Raw genomic sequence first — 10,159 nt, 5'->3', positions numbered from 1 at the left:
GGGCATCAATGTGGACTTCAACAGTTTCCTCATTTCCCCTTCCCCCACCTCACCCCAGTTCCAAACTTCCAGCTCAGCACTGTCCCCATGACTTGTCCTACCTGCCTATCTTCTTTACCACCTATCCACTCCAACCTCCTCCCTGACCTATCACCTTCATCTCCTCCCCCACTCACCTATTGTACTCTATGCTACTTTCTCCCCACACCCACCCTCCTCTAGTTTATCTTTCCACGCTTCAGGCTCTGTGATGGGAAAGGATGCACATAGGAAGGGGGAGAGTGCTGCTTGGTACAGTGCCTGGATGGTAGGATTTGGTCAGTGTGACTGTGTCAGCTGATGCTTGACTAGTTTGTGGGACAGCTCTCCCAGCGATGGCACAACTCGCCATATGGTAGTGAGGAGATCTTTCCAGGGGTGAATTGGGCTAGGTGTCCCTTGGGCAATGCTGGGGATTCCATTTCTTTGCATTCTTATGTGGTTGAAATGACACTGTTGAGTGACTTGCTTGTTTAAAAATAGACTATAAATCATGGATTTGTGAGTTTTGCCCACAGATGTTAATTTTTGTTCCTACTGAGTTTTTGGAGTGGATAGGAGAATTTGGATTCATGATTTTGTGAATGCAGACAATTACTGTACAAAAATATTGATAAATAAGCAAGATTACTTATTGTCACATTTGATTATCACTAACTCATTTTCATATTTTAAAATAAATAATGTCTCCTGAAGGTTTTTTATATTTAATATTTCAGTGCTGAGTTGCTGAGTTAATACTTCCTTCTATCTGAGTGAATCGAACTAGCAATATGTTTATAAGACATCACAAGTAATGATTTGCAAACCACACCATTGATTTCTCTCATGATATTTTCGAAAGTATTAGTGAACAGGTCTACATGTTGGTAGATGGTTATTAAATTCACATTATATATATTAGAGGTCCTTCAAATGAGGAAATAACTGCTCATATCATATCTCTAACCTATAAATAGACAAAATTAATAAACAAATTAGAACCAATTAATCACTGGGAAATCACTGATTAACACTGTCAATTTTCCAGTGCACTTTGTGTCTGGATGTCCAGTGGATATCCTGTTAGTAGCGTGAACTAAAATATTCCCTTGAAATATTTCTTTATTCTGTGTTTCGTGGAAAAAAGGAAACTTGTTTTATTGTCAGGGTTTGATACAACAGTGTTCTGCACACTGCTTACAGCAATCTGTGAAAGAAATATTAGGTGGAATTTAATTATTTCTAATTTGTTTATCAATTTTGTCTAGTTATAGGTTTGAATTTTTATGCAAACATTCATATTATCATCATTAGATTATATATTACACATAATGTCCTGAAATTACATTCAATGCTCCATTTTAATTAAGAAATAACCCCAAGGGAGGGATCATACACCAGCAAATAAACAGCTGAATAAACATTTATTCAGAATAAAGAACAGTTAAATATTGAACACTGTCGCTTTGATTTGAAGTATTTTTTTGGAAAAGAGATGGGGAGCTGAGCGATGCAGTGCTATTAGAGAATGTATTGTTTTCCCATAAGCAATCAGCATCCTCCAGGCGCTTGTCAGGAATCTCTTGAATGGGATTTGGTATTTGCCGTAGAATGGCATCACCAGCACTGACCAATTGTTTGACTCATTTGAACCACGGGTGGAAATTTCCCAGCCCCTGATGGGTGTGAGCTGTTGGGAAAATATGGCAAGATCAGGCAGAATTGAGAGTTCTCGCATCAAGCAAAGGTATTCTGCTTTTGCAGCAAGTCTTCAACAACGAGCCAGGAACCTCACATGTGAACGGTGAGAAGTCTGTATGAATTTCTTCATCATTAATATCTAATCTCACCTCATCGATATGCATTCTGCCATGTGTCAGAGGGAAAGTGACAACTTCCAGTTTGAAACTCAGTATGGATACGTAGTGGTCACCGCCTTGGACAGCAGTGACCAACATCTCATGACACGCCCCAGGGGCAGTGACTGCTTGGATTAACTGTCCATGGAGGATGGAATTGGACAGTCACCAGCCGTACCATCCTGGCACATTTTCAACCCACATACAAGGCAACTGTCCACTTCAATGTAGCAGTTTGGAGTGAATCACCTCATCTCTGATCATTGCCAACAGATCTTGGATGTTTGTACCAGGTATCCTTTTTTTATTCATTTATGGGAAGTGGGCATCACTCCCTGGGCCGACATTTTATTTCTCATCCATAGTTGCCCATGAGAAGGTGGGGTGAGCTGCCTTCTTGAACTGTTGCAGTCCATGAGCTGTAGGTTGACCCAGGATGCCTTTAGGGAGGGAATTTCAGGATTTTGACCCAGCGACACTGAAGGAACAGTGATATATTTCCAAGTCAGGATGTTGAGTGGCTAGGAGGGGAACTTGCAGGGACTGGTGTTCCCATGTATCCATTGCCTTGTCCTTCCAGATGGTTGTGTCTTTGGAAGGTGCTGTCAGGAAGGTGCTGAATTTCTGTAGTGCATCTTGTATGTGGTACATAATGTTGCTCCAGGGCATTGGTGGTGGAGTGAGTAGATGTTTGTGAATGCTTGCCAATCAAGTGGGCTGCTTTATCCTGGATGGTGTCAAGCTTCTTGAATGTTGTTGGAGCTGCACCCATCCAGGCAAATGGGGAGTATTCCAATATACTCCTGACTTGTGCCTTGTAAATGGTGGACAGGCTGTGGGGAGTCAGGAGGTGGGTTATTTGCAGCAGGATTCCCAGCCTCTGACCTGCTCTTGTAGTCATTGTTTGTGAGATGAGTCCAATTGAGTTTCTGGCCATTGGTAACCCTCAGAATGGAAATTCAATGATAGTAACACAACTGAATATCAAGGGGTGATCGTAGATTCTTATTGGTGATGGTCATTGCCTGGCATTTGAGTGGCACGAATGTTACTTATCATTTGTCAGCCTAAGCCTGGATATTGTCCAGATCTTGCTGCATTTAGAAACGGACTGCTTCAGTGTGTCAGGAGTTGTGAATGATGCTGAACGTTGTGCAATCATCAGTGAGCATCCCCACTTCTGATCTCATGATGGAGGGAAGGTCATTGATGAAGCAGCTGAAGATGGTTAAGCCTAGGACACCACTCTGAGGAACTCCTGCAGAGATGTCGTGGAGCTGAGATGACTGACCTCCAACAACCGCAACCATCTTCCTCTGTGTCAGGTATGATCCTAACCAGCAGTGAGTTGCCCCATGATGCCCATTTATTCCAGTTTGTGAGGGCTCTTGATGCCACACTTGGTCAAATGCAGCCTTGATGCCAAGGGCTGTCCCTCTCCCCTCCCCTCTGGAATTCAGCCCTTTTGTCCATGTTTGACCCAAGGCTGAAATGAGGTCAGGAGCTGAGTGACCCTGGGGGGACCCAATGCTGAGCAGAATTTCTGGATTAATAGTTTAGTGATAATACCACCAGGTGATAATACCACCAGGCGATTGCCTCCTGTAGGATTTATAGGATCTGCCGTGATGTCTATATCCTTGAGAATTCTGAAAAAAAACAGGAAAAGACAGCAAATCTCAGCAGGTCTGGCAGCTTCTGTGCAGAGAGAAACAGAGCTAACAATTTAAGTGCAGTCTGACCGTTCAGAAGAGAGCTGGCAGGTTCCTGGTTTGGTGTAAAGGCTAGATGCCTGCCAAGGATAGTTACTGGATCACAAGGGCACCTGTCACGAATGAAGCAATTACTCCGTCCCCTGCCTGCAGCCGCGTGTAGGTACAATATGGTCCATTCCCTAACTAGGGCCATGCTGGAGCAGAAGATGGTCTCCCGAAATTTAAGGTTCCAATGTCTGGATCATTTTGAAGGGAGCATTGCAGTACTCTCCAGGCAGATCGTGCTGTATAATCCTTCATCGCTGTGCTGTACAGGAAAACAGCTGTTGTGATGGACTCTGCAAGAGCTGAGAGAATGACAACCATCTTCCGAGGCAGATGATGAGGACATTGAGCAGGAGGAATGATGGAGCAATGCAATATTGGCACAAGAGGCCAGACAGGATTGAACAGATTCCCAGCTCCAGTAGGTGTGAGCTGGACAATGTGATCAATCACTGACTGGCAATCTGCTGGGGCTCAATAGGTAAGTGAGCCCTGGGTCGTCCCACACACAAATGCAGCTTTCTCGTTTCGGTTTTTGTTCTTCACTTGGGGTTATTGCTGAATAAAAATAAAAATTACCAACTTTTGAGGACTTTCCAGCATGTAATGCTGTGGGTACCCTGTATGGATGGGGAAAAGGGCTGTGGACAGGATGAGCCAGCTGACCACGACACCATGGGGCAGAAGGCCATTCAAGGGGGGGAGCAAAAAGACAAGTGGTTGTTATAGGAGATTCTATAATTAGGGGGACAGATAGTATCCATTGTGAGCTGGATTGGGAGTCCCACATAGTGTGTTGCCTGCCTGGTACCAGGGTGCAGGACATTTCCGAACAGCTTGGAAGGATATTGGAGCGGGAGGGGGAGGATCCAGTTGTTGTGGTCCACGTTGGGACTAACAACATAGGCAAAGCTAGGGTGGAGGACCTGTTTGGGGATTATCGAGCACTAGGAAGGAAATTGAAGAACAGACCCTTGAGAGTAATCTCTGGATTACTGCCCGAGCCACGGGCTGATTGGCATAGGGATAAGAAAATTAGGGAAGTAAACACGTGGCTAAGGGATTGGTGTGGGAAAGAGGGATTCCACTTCATGGGGCATTGGCATCAGTTTTAGTACCGGTGCGATCTATACAAATGGGACGGTCTCCACCTGAACCGATCTGGAACCAGTGATCTAGTGAAAAGGATAAATAGGGTGGTCCCTAGGACTTTAAACTTGTGAGTCGGCGGGGGGAAGGGAAAGGGAAAGTGACAGGGAGTATGAAGCCAAGTAGAAAGATAAGCAGCAGGTTAGCGTGTGTGCAGGGTTTAAGTTCAAGGTAGACTAGGAATGAAGCAAAAAGGAAGGATAACTTAGGACATATTACGAGATGATGGAAATCATGAGGATAAGACAATTAGCATTAAGGTGCTTTACCTGAATGCTTGTAGTATTCATAACAAAGTAGATGAATTAACAGCACAAATCATCGTGAATGATTATGATGTGGTAGGCATCACAGAAACATGGTTGCAGGGCGTTCAGGACTGGCAGTTAAACATCCAATGATTTACAATTTATCGAAAAGACAGGGAGGTGGGCAGAAGGGAGGGGTTGCCTTAGTTAAGAATGAAATTAAATCTATGGCACTGAATGACATAGGGTCAGATGATGTGGAGCCTGTGTGGGTGGAGTTGAGAAGCCACAGGCAAAAAAAACCATAATGGGAGTTATGTACAGACGTCCCAGCAGTGGTCAGGACCAGGGGCACAGGATGTACCAGGAAATAGATAGGTCATGTCAGAAAGGCAAGGTCACAGTGATCATGGGGGACTTCAATATGCAGGTGGACTGGGTGAATAATGTCGCCAGTGGATCCAAAGAAAGGGAATTCATGGAATGCTTAGAGGATGGCTTTTTGGAACAGTTTGTGATGGAGCCCATAAGGAAGCAGGCAATTCTGGACTTAGTGCGATGTAATGAGCCAGACTTTATAAAAGATTTTAAGGTAAGGGATTTGATTATCTTATGATTGTTTCACCCCAGCTCTGGGTTAGTTTTAATGTGGAATGTGATTAGTACCCTCTCGCTAAGACAAAAAATCGATTCCTTTGACATCAAACATTTTCAAAAATATATTTAACAACTCTTGTGATGTTGAAAAATGTTGTTGAAGTGAATAAAGCAAAAAAGTAGATTGAGTGACCATTAGCTGATAGTCTTTTCTTTTGTTGTAATCTAGTCAATTTGTGATTGGAATTTATTTTGGTGGTTGCTCTTTTAACCTATTAGAACATACCCCATTCCAGGGAGAGTGACTGGAATGTATTTTGATTGGATTATTTTCTAATATGGTTATTCAATGTCAGTCTGGGCAAGGTGAGGCTGGCAATATTGAATGTAGTCTATCTGGATTGGATTCTTTTCTGCTGACAGTTGTTGATCACTGTCAAATTGTTAAGTGATAATCATATGAAATCATTAATTGGTATGAACATCAATGAGGATCGGAGCATCCAGTCCATGACAGTGTACAATGGCGACAAGATCAGAGGAGTAACAAATATTCATGAGCTTCACAGAATTGATTACAAGACCATATCTTAATGTTGATGTTTATGAAATATTTGAGCTTCACTCTCGCAGTTTACAATTTCTGCTGGACTCCTTAATGAGATTACTGTTTGCTCTGTAATCACTCCTGGGTATCCAGTATCCACAATCGATTCCCAGCTGTATTATTTCCAGCACGATCATGTATTGTATACACCGTACAGAGATAGCACTGATTAATATCTGGCTACTTATTTTCAGCATTCATCTGTTTGTGTTTTGATATCATTAACTTACTCCAATTCATTTCAGTGTGAGAATGTAACTGCTATCAAAAGGATTTATCCACAGACTTTGACAAGTTAGTCTAAAATTGTGTGTATAATGCTCAGCATGAGATGATTTCTATTTTCCCACTAGTCTTGGAAAAAATTGTTTGCAACAAATGCTGATGACTTATTGAGTTACCGTGGTACCATAGAGATGGAGGTGAAGGCATCAGCTGTGAAGGATTTCATCGTGAAGGATTAGAGTTTAGAAACTGAATGACATGTACAATTAACATTGCAGAATGAACTTAACATATTCCAAGTATCTTCATTTCTGTATTGTATGTTATTGGCATTTTAGAGAGTTTAAATGATCACCGTTAGGATTGAAATAATGGAATTAGGTTTAGTGTTGTTTAATCATCCTCAGCAAACAGTGAGGTACAATCCCATTTCATGGCAATGAAACATTTCTTCAAACTGAGAAGTCTCTGTGAAGTTTCAGGGCCCAGAATGCCACGATGTTCAAAAACAAGAAGAAGTCGAGACAATTAACAAATGTTCCTGTGTCTGGGTTCCATTGAAAGGTCACAGACTTGAAGCATTAAAACCAGCAGGAGCAGAATGGGACAAATGGCCTGATTCTCTATCATTCATCAAATGTAGTTCCCTCTGCACAGATGCTGCTAGTTTGAATTGAATAGTTTTGGCACTTTTATGTATTTTTTTGTTTCAAAGTTCCAGCATTTGCAGTATTTTGTTTTTATAATTAAACTGGTTTCCAATAGAAATACAAATAATTTCCTTTAACTTTGAGCCTATTCTTTGATCTGAAGATCATAATGCTACTTTCAAGTCTCCCCAGGCCCATGACCCCACATCCAAATGTCAAGCCATTGTTACCAGGACCTTTACCAATATCATTACCTCCGGAGATCTTCCACCCCATTGCCTCCAACCGAGTAATCTCCCAACCCCTGCTTCGACTTCCTTCTGAAAATCCACAGACTGTCCCACCAACCCATATCAGCCTGTTCCTATCCCACTGAGTTCATTTTCTCCTACCTTCACACCATCCTCTCTTCACTTGTCCAGACCCTGCCCAATGACATCCATGACTCCTCTGATGCCCTCTGCCATGTTGACAATTCCCAGTTCCATGGCCTTAGCTGCCTGCTGTTCACCATGGATGTCCAATCCCTCTATACCTGCATTCCCCAGCAGGACGGTCTGAGAGGTCTCGGCTTCTTCCTCAAGGATGGCCGATATAATCCCCATCCACCACCACCCTCCCCCTTCTCCTCCTCTCACTGAACAATTTCTCCTTTAATTCATCTCACTTCTGCCAGGTCAAAGGAGTAGCTGTGGGCATCCACGTGGGTCCTAGTTATTCCTGCCTCTTTATGGGATATGTGGAAGAATCCTTGTTCCAGTCCTACACTGGCTCTCTCCCGCAACATTTTCTCAACACATCAAATACTGCAGTACTGCTTCATGCTCCTGCCTGGACTGTTAAATTTTGTTCATTTTGCCTCCAATTTCCACTCCTCTATAATTTCCACATTGTCCATCTCTGACACTTCCCTTCCTTTCCTTGACCTCTCCGTTTTCATTTTGAGGAATAAACAGTCCACTTGCATCCGCTACAAAGCCACTGACTCCCATAGCTACCTTCACTCCGCTTGTCACACCCCCACATCCTGCAAGAACTCCATCCCATTCTCCCAGTTCCTTTGCCAACGTTGTATCTATTTGGATGATGCCACTTTCCAAAACAGCGTCACTGCCATGGCTTGCTTCTTCCATAACCATGGTTTCCTGCCCATTGTGGTTGGCAGGCCCCTCAAACACTCCTGACCTTTCACCCATGCTTTTACCCTTGCCCCTTCCCATCACTCACAACAGCGAGATCGGGTTTCCCTTGTCCTCACTTTTCATCCCACCAGCCTCCGCATTCAAAAGATCATTGTCCACCATTTCAGACAATTCCAGCAGAATGCCACCACCAAACACATCTTCCCCTCACTCCCCTGTCTACATTTCACAGGGATCGTTCCCTCTGGGACCCCCAGTCCATTCCACAACCACTAACATCATTCCTCATCCCCATGACACCATCCCATGAAACTGCAGAAGGTGCAATACCTGCCCCTTCACCTCCTCTCTGCTCTGCATTCAAAGACCTAAACAGTCTTTCCAGGTGAAGCAACATTTCACCTGTACCTTGCCCACTCTTGTGTATTGTATTCACTACACCCAATGCAGCCGACTCTACATTGGAGAAACCAAATGCAGACTGGGTGACCACTTTGCAAAATACCTCCAGAATGTGAGCGAGCATGACCCTGACCTTCCCATAGCATATCACTTTAACACAGCGTCCTGCTCTGCCGTCCACATGTCTGTCCTCGGCATGCTGCAGTGTTCCAGTGAGTCCCAGCGCAAACTGGAGAAACAACATCTCATCTTCAGACTAGGCACTTTACTGCCTTCTGGACTTAATATTGAATTCAACACTTCAGATTGTACCAGGTCCTGTTTCTTGCATTTCATCTTATGTTACTTGTTACATTCTCTGTTACCATGTCCTGTCTCCCCTCCTCCATCCCAGTGGGACTGTCTGGCCTTTCCAGTCTGGCAGTTAGACATACCGTTCTCACATTCCAATATTTAATCGGAACTATCAACATCTTTTCTAACTCAGCAACCAGTGCATAAATGCTGCCCCCTCTGCACCTCACGTTAGCTCTGATGAAGAGTTATCTCAACTCAAAACGTTAGCTTGCTCTCACTCCCTGGATGCTGTCGGACCCACTGTGATCTCCAGCATTTGTTGTTTTCAGAACACATTCCAGCCTCTGCTGCAATTTGATCCTCCTTTCAAACCTTCCTTGTTTACCCTGCAATCTTACTTTGATCTGAACATATTCAACATATTGTCTAGCTATCACCATTGTTAACAGCTAACCTGAGAATGCAACTTTAAAAAAAAAGGTTTTGTGATTTACACATGAAAGAAGTGAAACTATCACGGTATTCTAACAGATGAAAGACTCAACAGACAAATAATTTTTCAATGTATAATTTCAGTTACATCACACTGTAAATTTTTGCTATAAATTCTGTGTGTTAGGATTGAGCCCTCCACTACCACCTGATGAAGGAGCAATGCTCCGAAAGCTCGTGCTTCCAATTAAACCTGTTGCACTATAACCTGGTGTTGTGTGATTTTTAACTTGTCCTCCCCACAATTCTAGGTGAACAGGGCCTTAGCATCGACATCATACTGAGAATAACCACATTAGCTGAATGACCAGTTCACTTACTTTTGGTGATCTTGGCAGCTTTGGACTCTGACTTACTTTCTGTTAAGTTTACATCAGATAAATTAAAGTTCCACCTCAAAGGCTCCACATGAGTGTTTTGAAATTTCTGTTGTATATTTGGAGAGATTAATGGAGCTCTCAAATTAACAGCCAAGGACTGGTCATCATGTGTCTCTATTGTTGCTATCAATTATTTTGTTGGCCAATCTTCGCGGTAATGTATCCTTTAAAGGCCAGGCATGGGAATCTTTCTAAAAGGCCATAAAGATCTGCTGATCAGTGGTAACCAGTCCCTTGGAAAACCATGGTCACCATCTTGTGCAAAGGCACCAATGGCTCATATTGGTTTAGGTTAACACCCCAAACAGGCCAAGTCATTTAAAAGAAGAT

General features: G+C 43.1%; 1 long non-coding RNA gene across 3 annotated transcripts in view; it reads right to left on the bottom strand.

Moving 5' to 3' along the window:
* Positions 1-8,855, bottom strand: part of LOC122563400 — a 41,917-nt gene extending 33,062 nt beyond the window's left edge. For 2 of the 3 annotated variants that reach the window (XR_006315579.1, XR_006315577.1), the window contains exon 1: positions 8,764-8,855. This is a non-coding gene — a long non-coding RNA (uncharacterized LOC122563400). The remainder of the gene's footprint in view (positions 1-8,763) is intronic. The other variant, XR_006315578.1, reaches the window with a different exon arrangement.
* Positions 8,856-10,159: the final 1,304 nt, after the last annotated feature.

This window comes from Chiloscyllium plagiosum, chromosome 27 (assembly GCF_004010195.1).
Source record: "Chiloscyllium plagiosum isolate BGI_BamShark_2017 chromosome 27, ASM401019v2, whole genome shotgun sequence".
Classification (NCBI taxonomy): Eukaryota; Metazoa; Chordata; class Chondrichthyes; order Orectolobiformes; family Hemiscylliidae; genus Chiloscyllium; species Chiloscyllium plagiosum.
The sequence above is the reverse complement of the archived record's forward strand: the minus strand, read 5'-3'. Positions and strand labels throughout refer to the sequence as shown.